Below are 12060 nucleotides of genomic sequence, written 5' to 3'. Positions count from 1 at the left end.
TTTGGAGCTATGATTAAAGCTTTAAGACCAGGAAATCTATTTCACTGAATAAGTGATTCAGAGTAAAACATCAGCAATTTGACAGAGAATGAATGCCCCACCCCAGCCTTCGAATTCGAAATGCGTCGAGGTTTTGCCACTGAAATGCATCAAATGTGGACTTGGTGCTTGCTTTTCTCCCTTAAGACGCTCTCTACCTTCTAACAAGCTTAGTTACCATCTGGTTTAGAAGGCGTTAGGTGAGGGCACAGACTGCTTACGGTTGTGTTTGAGAAGTTTCAGGTACCATTTAAACCCCACTTAGAAAAGGAGTTAGACTCTCAGATATTTGAAAACATATGTCTTGATCTGGAATTGGCCATTGCTTGGGACTGTCATCTTTTGACCCTTCCGTTCCTAATGGAACGGATGCGTGAAGGTATATTCAGCTCACACTCAACTAGCACCGGCTTCTTCCCTGGTGAAGTGTTACATGAAAACAATCATCTGGGACAAAGCAGCAGAGGTTAAAAGCGACACTTGCATGCATGAAGCAAGCACGCTGTCTGAGAAGCATGTCACCCTTCCCCATGCACACATTACATGGAAGAGCATTAGAGCAATTCTGCCCTAACTGCCTGTGTTAATTAAAGGGGAGAGATCAATCTCTGCTCTTAAGTAGGACTGATCAGCAAGTAGATCATTGCAATTCACAACAGCACATCTCCTCTGAATTCCTCCAAAGAAAAACTGGTCTTGGAATGGGATCTGTCTGCACACTTCCAAACAGACAGTCCTTTTTTCTGGTACAAGTTGCTTAATCTCCAGAAAGTTCACAGTTTGCCAAAATACAGCTCAGCATAAAGAGCAGCAGCGGTTAATTGAGTCCTTTCCAAGAAACTCCAAATCTTCTCCCTCCCCCCCCCGGCCCGCTCCGCTCCACAACAGACGGACAGTAATGGCCCCGTGCAAGCTGCAAGCACGCGAGAAATTGTAACATACTCCCAGGAAATTCAAGACTTTGTGAAACATTTTGTTGGCAAACAGCACACGGCAGTAAATCAAATCCTCATGGCTGCATTATTCTTCAATAGTAATGCTCATGACAGCTACTTCTGGATAATGTAACTGCAGATGTACAGTTTATGCAAACATCTCAGCAAACGCTGCATGCTCTTTCAACTTACGCTGCATGCTCTTTCAACTTGTTATGCAGCCTGGGAGGAGCTGGATGTTTTCAAACAGCAACAACAACAAGCATCTGAAAATGTTAGCTACTTCCTGTCTGGCTACCCTGAGGCCACTAAATCCATTGTGCTCAAATTAAACTGCAGCCTTCCATTCTATTTTCTTCTGCTCTCCCACATCCCAATCCCTTCCAGCTTTTACAGCACAGCTTAAGATTCATTTCGTACCTCTTATTCAAAAAAAAAAAAAAAGGCAGAACCTCTGGATGTTGTTATCTCTAAATATTTGCAGATGTTCTACAACCGAGGAGAACTGCATTTCAACCAAGTGTGCCTGTTGGATATTTATTTTCCTCTTTTTTTTAAAAAAAGAAAAAACTCCAAGACAATTGTTCTTTTGGTTATAAATCTATCAGTGAACTCATATGACTGATCACAATGGTTCAGAAACATGGAATGCTTTATGGAGCCAATTCACTGTCTCCTATTGGGGAACCAACACTTCTATTAGGATGTTCAACATACATTACCTAACTTGTCTAACTGGATGGTGCCACGCGCCCACAAAAAAAATCCTGTTTTGTTTTTTAAATGCTTGTTCAGGTACAAGACTAATTATCAGGGATTTCATTCCGTATTAAGAGGAAAAAACAAGTGCTTCTGAGCAAGTGAGAGCTGATCTTTGTAATTATTTCAATATCTCTTTTAGATGGTTTAGCCCAGTATTTCCAAAACTTGTGAAAGCTGAGCCCCTTCTCAGAAAAGTTAAACCCATTTTCCCTCCCAGCAGCCCTACTCTGGCTAGTTCTTTGGGTCATCCCAACTAAAATTTCACACAATGACTTGTTTATACTGCTGTATAAAATATACACTGAAACGTAAGTACAATATTTATATCCCAATTGATTTATTTTATAATGGGAGGAGGGATAGCTCAGTGGTTTGAGCATTGGCCTGCTAAACCCAGGGTTGTGAGTTCAATCCTAGAGGGGGCCACTTAAGGATCTGGGGCAAAACTCTGCTTGGGAATCGGTCCTGCTTTGAGCAGGGGGTTGGACTAGATGACCTCCTGAGGTCCCTTCCAACTCTGATATTCTGTGATTCTAGAATTACTATTCACTGCTCATCAAAGTATGTTGATATTTGACACATCAGCATCTAACTTAGCACCCAATGAAACGAATGGGACAGTCTGCAACTCAGACATCATTTCAAGTTCTCTGTAGAGATCTGCTTGAGTCTACATCACTTATGCTCAATTCACATTTTGAAAGTTTTCTTCACAACCATAACAGCTAGAAACTTTTTTTTTTTAAATGAAAAATGAGACTTCAGGAAACAACCTGTCCCAGTCTCCGCCCACTTTGGGAAACAATGGTTTAACTCATTGCTTGATAAAAGTTGTTTTATCTTCTCTCAGGTACTTCTGAAAGACGTACCACAGTGGTCTGGGAAGACAATTACAGGGTCCTGTAGGTGTTCTGGTCCATTTCTGTCAGCACGGCTCATTACAGTGGCCTTAACTAGATAGACTATGAGAAATATGTTTCTTTTAGCGACAAATCTATGCCAATAGAGAATAGAAGTGTTTTGTTGTTGCTGATGAGCTTATTTCCACTCTGTCTTTCATGAACTCAACTTCTCAACCTGGGGTACGTCCAGCCTACCTGCCGGATCGGTGGGTAGCGATTGATCTATCACGTCTCGTCTAGATGAGATATATCGATCCCCGAACGCACTCCAGTCGACTCCGAAACTCCACCAGGGCGAGTGGTGGAAGCGGAGTCAACGGGGGAGCCGTGGCCGTTGATCCCGCACCGTAAGGACGGGAAGTAAGTTGAAATAAGATACGTCGACTTCAGCTATGCTATTCCTGTAGCTGAAGTTGCGAATCTTACATTGACCCCCCACCCCAGTGTAGACCAGGCTTTTTTTGTAAAATATTAAACATGGAAAATTTCACAAGCGATCACTGGTAGGGGGTGTGTGTGCGTGAATTTGTTTCAAGTGCTAAATTACTCAAATGGATCATGTTTTATAAGCTGCATACTTTCAGATAATGGGTTTTTTTTTATTTTTAAAAACATCTTTAAGTACCTCTGGGGGTGGGGAGAATAATGAAGAATGGTATAACAAGGTAAAGTATCAACACAACAAGTTATCTACAATTTATACTTTGCTAAAGGAATGTATCCCTCTTTCTAAATGATATTTCTCTATGTATACATTCCAACATAAAAGAGGTCACCCAAAATGTAATTTACCATCATTATAGAGAGGTCTGAAATTGTATATTTGATTGGGTAGAAAATAGAACCTTGCCCCCTTTTGAAAAGATCAAATTTTAAGATGCCAACTCAGAAAATTAAATCACTAATAAATTCTTTATTAGAGAAACTCTGGAATCCTTCAAAATAAGTGCAGGAATGTATCAAAGAACCTTCAACCATTCTATCAGAAAACACTGCAGAGATTAAAGAGGCATTTTCCATAACAGCAGATACCATCATTTCCCCTTACTTTAGAACTCCACAGTTAATCACGACAACATTAGCAGTAGGTGAGATGCATATTAAAGGCATCAGGCTTGCTGGCCAAAGGATTAATGCTCGACTGTAACTCAAGCCATATATGCAATAGTCAGGAATGCAACCGCATTTTACAATCCGAACGACAGGAAACTTTAAAAAAACCCTGTCCTGCAGCAGCAGCATGATTCATCACGTACTCAGGTTCAGGATACAGGGCTTTGGCAGCAGCTGCACAAAATTAGCAAGCCATACCTCAATTACTAGGAAACTCAAATGGCTGACCTATGGGCATCTGAAATGACGACTCTTACCTGCAAGTTTGGATTTAGTATCCCATACACTGCTGGACAGCTTGGTTACTCTCCCTGCTCGGGATAAGTGGCAGTCAAGCAGGACCAATCCTGCTTTGGAGCACTGTCAAACACCCATCCTTCCCCATAGCTGTGATGTTCCAGAACCATAAATTAAGAGGAGGAAGAGCCCAACTATAGGCCACCAAGTCCATCCTCCTGACATGATTACCCGCTCTAGTCCCTTACGTTTACTGTGGGCTTTGTGCAGTGATTTTAAATGTTTCAAATAATAAGAGCTTTCCTCACTGCCCTTGGGAGACTATGCCACAGCACTAGAGGCTGCATTCCCAACTGTAAAACTGACCACGCTCAGAAATGTTTAAACCTGCTGTAGTTTTGTAGAAGCTGGGGTGTCACTTTTATAATAATGCTGTTATGGAAAAATATTTTAATAATATTAATAGTCCTTAAGTGCCTGACTTTCAATGGGACAAAGGCTCCTAAATCATTTCTGAAAATGTGTAGATCAATTGGGTAGACAGATCTGGGTTCAGATGTTAAGAGGAGAGGAATTATTTAAGATGGTGCTAAGGGTAGATATAATTTCTCCCCTACTTTAAAACTCTACAGCTATGTGGCTGTATTCCTGACTATTATGGGTGTATGGTTTGAGTGCGACAGTAGCGCATTAATTCTCTGGATAGCAAGCCTGATGACTTCAACTTTCTCTCACCTACTGCTAAGTCACTTTTGAAAACAGAACTTTGGTTCCTAAATCACTATGGTACTTTTGAAAGTTTATCCTGAGAGCCAGTTTAAGTTTCTCTCTACATTTCATCCCACCACTCCTAGTATAAACCTTAAATAGACTCCTTCCTGGCATCAACAGCTTCAAGCATCTCCTTAACTCAACAATACTTACTTATTCTTTTAACCAATTGTTCTGTTTCCCCAAATCAAACTCCAGCAGTTATAAGTTACAGACCACATGAGGTGTTTTTTTTTTTGGGGGGGGGGGGGGGGGAAGGAAGCGGGGGAGGTAGTTCTAAAAGAAAAAACTTTCAATAACTCCTCGTCTCCCTCTCCATATCCTCACTCCCCAAAACAGTCACCCAACTATGAAGTGATCTGCAGGGGGCCCTCAGAACTGTCAAAGCAAAGCAGAAACTAAGTTTACTGACAGGTAAGAATCTCATTGAATGAGATTGTCTTTACAACAATGCTCTTAAAAAAAATATATACCCACTACACAAGGATTTAGTGACAGTAAGAAATAGGTCCTTACTGTCTGAAGAGCTCTACAACTTACTGCTGCACCTAGGGGAGAAGAGTCTAAACCTGCAACCCTTTGTGAATGCCAGAAGAGACCACTCTGCAAACCTCCTCTTTGCCAACACTCAGGCTACACTTCACGTCTCATGAGCTCTACTCTTCTGGGTGCAGGGAATTCTTTCTAGAACAGTCTTCTCCTATACACTTCCTGGTCCTTGGCTAACTTGAATTTCAAAGGCTTACACATTCCTTCCCACACAACCAAGCTTATCAAAAGATTTCCATTTCTCTTGTCCTCATGAGAGCTTTTTAGCACTCTTAGAATATCCAGCACCCCCAACCCCCTACAGTCCAACTGTGACTAGGTCAAAACAACAGTTTGAGGGAGGAGTCTTGCAACCCAGTTCAAATGAAAGGAGCACATGACCCTTTGGCATAAATAATGGAAGGCAAGCCCACCGTTTCCCTGTAAGAACCCAAATACAGCCCTCTGGAGAGTTCCCAAGCTGGCAGCCTGGGCATGCAAAGGCAGACAATACCGTTTAGAAAGACAGATGGCAGAAGGTGCTTAAAGGACAATGGAGTTGCAATGTGAAGAAAAAGGGCAAAACAGGACAATAATTCTTTATGCTGGTTCAAATTAATACCATCATCAGGAGGAGAGATCCTGCCAGAAAAGGAGACTCTTTTCCCCATCTGATGGCTTCGCGAGGTCAAGAGCTTTCATTAAGGGGTATCTGAAAGCCAACCAACATGTGAATCCGCCTGGAAACTAACCGAAATGCCAGAGGAGGCCAACAAAGCCCACTTCATCTGCAAGGAACCACCAAGGGGAGAATCTATTAGAAATCCCATCATATGCCGGGGAAGGCACAGGAAAACATAGTAACCAGTTCCAAATATGGGAATGAGTCCCTTGTGGAACAGATCTGGCAAGTTCTCACCAATCCAAATACTAGGGCAATGTTGATACACCCACTGTGAATGCTTCCGCATGCACACACCACTCCCTGGGAAAAACTTTCTGCCTGCCATGAGGTACTGATTTTCTGCCCAGTTTGGTAGAAAGCAACTCATCTCACTCCACAACAACTGGACCCCTGGTTCTCCTGGGTTTGTCTGTTGGCACCTGTATTGTGGAGATGAGTTTGCCATGACAACCTACTGTTGCAGAAGATTGTCTTGGAGCTCTCCAGACCACTCTTGTTGTGAATACATTTACGTGGTAAGCTTTTGGACATCTCTCACAAACTGTCTGAGGCACCGGATGTGCTGGAGAGTTGGAAAAAATGGGCTTTGGTTGTCACAAGAAGCCATGCGGGATCCCATAACTGAGCTCTATGCATAACGCTACAGCTTTCTATTCCCTAGAAAAGCAAGGAGGACTGCTGAAGGTAAAGTTATTCAAGTGCCCTGAGTTTCTAGGAAGAGAGCTCTTTGTTTAGGAGGAGGAGGAAAAGGAGAAGGAGAAACCTGGAGTGGAGGCTTGAAATTGGGGTGATACATAAACAGAAAACGAAGTGCACTGTAAGGATCAGCCCTTGTCTGACAGGAAAGGGGGGCAGGCAGCATTTGTTGCAAACTCTAAATTGCAGGTTTCTTGTATGACTGAACACCCTGTTCCGCTAGCTGGGCTGAACATCATTCCCAGATGTAATGGTCAGCCAGACAAAGCCAGCCTCCGCTGCGAACAGCTGGAAGGCGAATACCACTGATCCTAAGTCCCATGCTCTCTTAGAAAGAGGTCGTCCTCAGTTGGGAGGGAAGATGTAGAAGCTGCTGGTGGAAAATGCAAATCCACTATGGAGAGCAATGCCCAGGAAGCATGTTGAACTCTGGCTAGACAGTATCATCAAAACATACCGCTTAATAGAGTTTTGAATTGAGATATCCTCAGGGGGAACCATTAGAGATTTGATCTGTGTGGGCCCTCCCAGGGGCTGGGTATGAAAAGCCTATTGGAGAGTATTTTCCACAGGCAAAACAAATAGGATAAGCCCTCGCCCCTGTATTTTCTTGCTGCTTCCTAGGAGTCTCATAACATTCACCTTGCCTGGGAGCAGGAGACAGGGTGTTTTGCCTTTCTCACGCTGTCTAGCAGAAACTGATTCACGGAGGTGGTGGGTGAAAGAGTGAAGTTCTGTGGCTCCTGCCAGCACTTTGCTATTCTGAGGGGTCCACAGAGTAGTGAGGGTAAGAAGTCAGCGTCTGAAATTGCTCACATTCCAGTAGAAAAGCCCATGTAACAAGGTTAACTTGTGAAAAATGTTGATTCCTGACATGGTAGCAGAGTAAGGAAAATTCATTCCGTTTCCCCTTAACTTCATATTATATGTGAACTGCCCTGCCAGCAATGTCTGTTCCTTAAAGCCATCCTCTCCTGATGGCCCGAGGCTCCCACTCCTACCAAACCAGCAGTGACAGAGTTGTAAGCGTGCCACACTAACCCCACTAGGGTGGGCTGATGATGGCTTCATTCTCTGGCCCCATGGAAGAACCAGGGTTGGTTGGTTACACATAGGTCTGCTCTGTGCTACAGCTGTCCTTTCCCCAAGGCGCGAGGCTACCTGAGGAAGGAATGTTGTAACTGTGGCAAGAGAGATGCAACATTCTGGCCCTCAAGCTCCGGATCAGGACTCATCACGTAGCTTGCGACACGCACTGGTGGTGCAGCAGCAGCCCAACTATTCTGATCCGGGGAGCCTAGAACTGCAGTCAGGCTACACTCTCTTTTGGTCTATTCCTATCAACTGGTTAAGCAGCAGTCTGGTGTCTACACTACTAGGAAATTTTTTTTTTTAAACCAATCAGTTCCCACCCCATATTTTTAGAGAGAAAACAGACTGCCACTGGTTTATTAGCAAGCTAAGGCATATGCTGAGCTTTATTACACAATCAGGAGTGATGTGTTTATGCCTGAAACCCAAGAAGAAAATAAATGAAATGAGAAGGATCTCCAGTTTTTCCAGCACAGGAGAAATAGGTAATATAGAATCACTCACACAATTAAATAAGAGCTACTTGGAAGTATAATAATCAAGGCTTTAGAAATATTAATGAGAGACATCTGATGTGATACCAAAAAAAGCATAATAGCCTGAAAGCTTCACCTAGGGGGATCATGAGTTACATACAGTACCTCAATTTCTCCTCCATTAGTCTCATTTCTGTTTTACCAACAGGATTGCAAGCTAGTAAACAAATGTATTTATTCTGGGTAATGAACGCTAAGGAGGCGAATGAAAAACCAGTTCAGAAATACCACCATCTTTCACAAGTCCCAAGATCTCTAAGCATTAGGGGGCAGTATAGGAACACTGACTAGCTAGTGCTTTGTTATGGTGCATCTCTCACACTAACTGCTGATGCATAGCTAACACAGCAGCAGACATTGATTTATGTTCAACTTTCCATTTCATCAGAGTGTGTTACAGAGCGACATACAGAGTTCAAACTTTGGAGAAAAATATATAACCAGAGTGTGTCTCTGGATTATTATAGATGCATGTGTGTGTGTATATAAACGTACACACACGCACACTTGCATGGCATTTACTCATTACTAAAAAGGCCTTAAACTTTTGTTTGTAGCTGTTGAGCAGCAACCCTTTCGTCCATTGCAAGGAACAGGAGAGATCTAGTCTATTGCTGTTGACATTAGGCATAAATTTAGCCTTCCAACTAGGATGGGAAGAGCTTCCCTGACCTTTTTGAAGATGAGTGAAGGGAAAAAATAATGTTTTGGACTATAGGTCACAATTAGGAGGGGAAAGGAATTTTAGCAGGTAACCATCCACGTGATCATAGTACAGTCACATGATAAACATGAGAGTTTCCTGCCACTAGTTCACTAACATTCTGAACCCATATGTGTGTGTACACGGCACTTGTTAAAGTTTTTCATTTTTGGCAAGATGCCTGGCAGCAACAGGGATCTAATGGCAATGCTTTACCATCAAGTGTGTCCAAGCTTTGCACAAATGAAGGCTGCATTTACCATTTGCCACAAGATGAAAGGTTGGAGCTAATTTTTATAAAATGGAATAGACTGTAGGCATTCTCCACCACAAACTCCAACACAAAGTTGTGGCCTGCAGCTGGGCCATTGCATGCTGGGACCAGTAGTCTCCCAGGGCCATCATCATCTTGGATACAACTATATTTCAAAACTCTGCTGGTCACGCATTTGGCCCACAGGCTACAGTGAAAATGGCTTCACAATGAGAGTTTTTACAAACCTCATCAGCCCTAGAGAACCTCGTACCAGTATTACAATGTAAGCGCCTGTTGGGCTCATAGCTGTGCGTGCTATATTAAAATCTACTCCCTCCCAGTGACCCTATGGCTTCAATCACCACCTCTATTCTAATACACCCAAAACCTGCCCCCTTATCTCCAGTCTCTCCTACAAAGCCAAAAGAGGAGACGTCCACTGTCATCTCTAAACTAATCACCCCCCCCAAACGAACCTCCTTATTTCCCCCCGTAATCTTCACTGACAACTCTACAGGTCTTAGAGACAGGCAGGGCCGATCTCATTGTTCCCCATGACCCTTCTCTCCTTTGTCTGCCTTTTCCCATTCTTGGCCTTGTGCCTCCTACCATGCCTCCCCGATGCCTGGAACTAGTTCTCTGGCTTCACAGGTCAGGCCTCTTCCTCCTTTAACCTGCTAAAAGCTAGCTTTGAAAGGCCATCCCTCCTCCTTTGGTATCCTCAGTAATCCCCAGTCCCTCCTTCCCTGAATATCCTGTATCTGGTGTTAAGCTCACCGGGGGAAGAGGCCAGATCTATGATTCTGAGGTGCTGTTCAGATTAATGCTATTCTGTAATGGAATTTTTATTTTGAAGTTACTGGAATCCATACTAACCACTAATAGACAAAATCCAAGGTAGTAGGTCAAGTCTGGAAAACAATTAGGGCACAGTCAGAGCACCAAGTCAATGGCCTTCAGTGATCGGATTCCACATTACGCCACTACTACATTCTGGTTCCGTTCCTTGCCTTCATCTGCTAGTGGACTAGTCAGTCTATTGCCCAGGCTGACACATGGGTCGGGGAGGGAAATCCTAGCTACTTCAATCCTTTGCATTTCCTGTGTCCCTTCAGACATTGCCCTCTCCAACTCAGTGTTCTGTTCTGCTACAAAGATAAGAAATTAACAGCTCAATACAGAAACCCCCCCCAGCAGGACTGCTGGAGCAGGCAGAACTTGCAGTCTCCAGCATATCCAAAAGCGGAAACAATCCCAACACCTAAAAAAAATATTAAGGTGGTTTTGGTACAAAGTTCAGACACCGCTAAAAGGTGCCATCCTTTCCAGGGGTGAGGGAGACAGCAGCTGGGGGTGGCTTTCAGGGAAGGAAATGTGTGAGGTAGAATTTGGGGTGGGAGGGCAGCTTTCAGGGAAGCACCTCTTGTGACAAGTGAATCAGGTGGCGGGAGCCCTGTTGCTCGCCAATGGACACCAAGGCTACTAGAGCTGTGGGCCATTATAAACCAGAGGAAGGAAGAAATGCTTAAATTCCCTCTTTCACTCCTACCCCACATCCACTCTGATTAAATAAAATGTGTCACTTCTCGATCTGCTCCAACTTTTTTGAAATTTGGAACCCCACAGAGGTGTGAGGTTGCAAGCTGGGGCGGGACAGGTAAGGACCAATTCCTCACTCAGCAGAATGCAAATTAAAACCCTGGAAAACACATTTGTTATGTACCGGGAACAGAACTCAAGTTGCTGGCAGCAGCTATAATCTGTGAGGCATTATCTCTTCTCTCTTTGTCTCCTCCAGGATCAGAGAGGCTTGGTAACCCTGAAACAGGTCAATCAATATTCAAATATTCTTATTTTGACATAAGCGTGTTCAGGAAATGGGGAATTGTTTAAAAAAAATCCCATCTCTCCACGCATGCACATCAACTGCAATACTGCCACAACAAATCATGACCAGTTTATCAAGTAAAGCTGTCTATTGCCCAAGAACTTCTCCTGTATACAAATCATGAACCCAGATAACAGCAGCAACTGGTCAGAACAAATATTACCCACCGACAGCCAGCTCATATGTTACATGAACAAGCACTTATTCCTTAAGAAATAAGATCATAACGCACCAAGATTTCACATTGAAGCAACCAGTACATATACATGGCATACAAAGAGGTTTCAGAGAAATTAAAAACATCTTACACATAATAAATCTTAAAGCTTCCATTCCAAATGCTCTTTAAAGTCCTTCCTATTAGGATCACGAATAGATTATATTGCCAAGTCTTGAATCAGGGCATAAGTAAAATGAACCATGGAAATGGAGAGGACACTTATGGAACTCTGACAGACAAATTCTTACAAGGTGTCTCCTTGACACGCAATGATTTTTGACCCATATTGAATCTGCTTCTGCCTGTGGCTACAATTTAAGCTAGTGTTTGTTAAATGCGTTCAGTGATTGCAGTTGGAAAAAATCAAGTGGTTAACCAGAAAAAAAAGGTTCCAAGAACCAAAATCCAGCATGTTTTGAATTATGCACAAGCCCGTTATGACCGAAGAATAAAATAAAATCTCTACTCCCCTTTCTCCCCCCCCAAAAAGCAATTTTGGAAAAATATCAATTGTAAAAAAAGAATCAGTGAGTAACTTGCTGTGCTTACAAAAAACAATGTGGAATAGCAGCAAAATGTTACAATTGATTGGCTACTTCTGGCTTTTTTCATTAAAAAAATTAATCAAGAGATAAAGCACCAGACTATTTTCTGGGATTCTCTTGGAAGTGCAATGCTGACATTAAGAAGCCAAAGA

The 12060-nt window shown here is 42.9% G+C and overlaps 1 protein-coding gene across 4 annotated transcripts in view; it reads right to left on the bottom strand.

Moving 5' to 3' along the window:
* Nucleotides 1-12060, bottom strand: part of SSBP3 (single stranded DNA binding protein 3) — a 134526-nt gene that overhangs the window by 26038 nt on the left and 96428 nt on the right. The gene's annotated exons all lie outside the window — the stretch shown is intronic.

Source organism: Mauremys reevesii, linkage group 8, assembly GCF_016161935.1.
Source record: "Mauremys reevesii isolate NIE-2019 linkage group 8, ASM1616193v1, whole genome shotgun sequence".
NCBI lineage: Eukaryota > Metazoa > Chordata > Testudines > Geoemydidae > Mauremys > Mauremys reevesii.
This window is presented reverse-complemented; position numbering and strand designations above follow the sequence as displayed.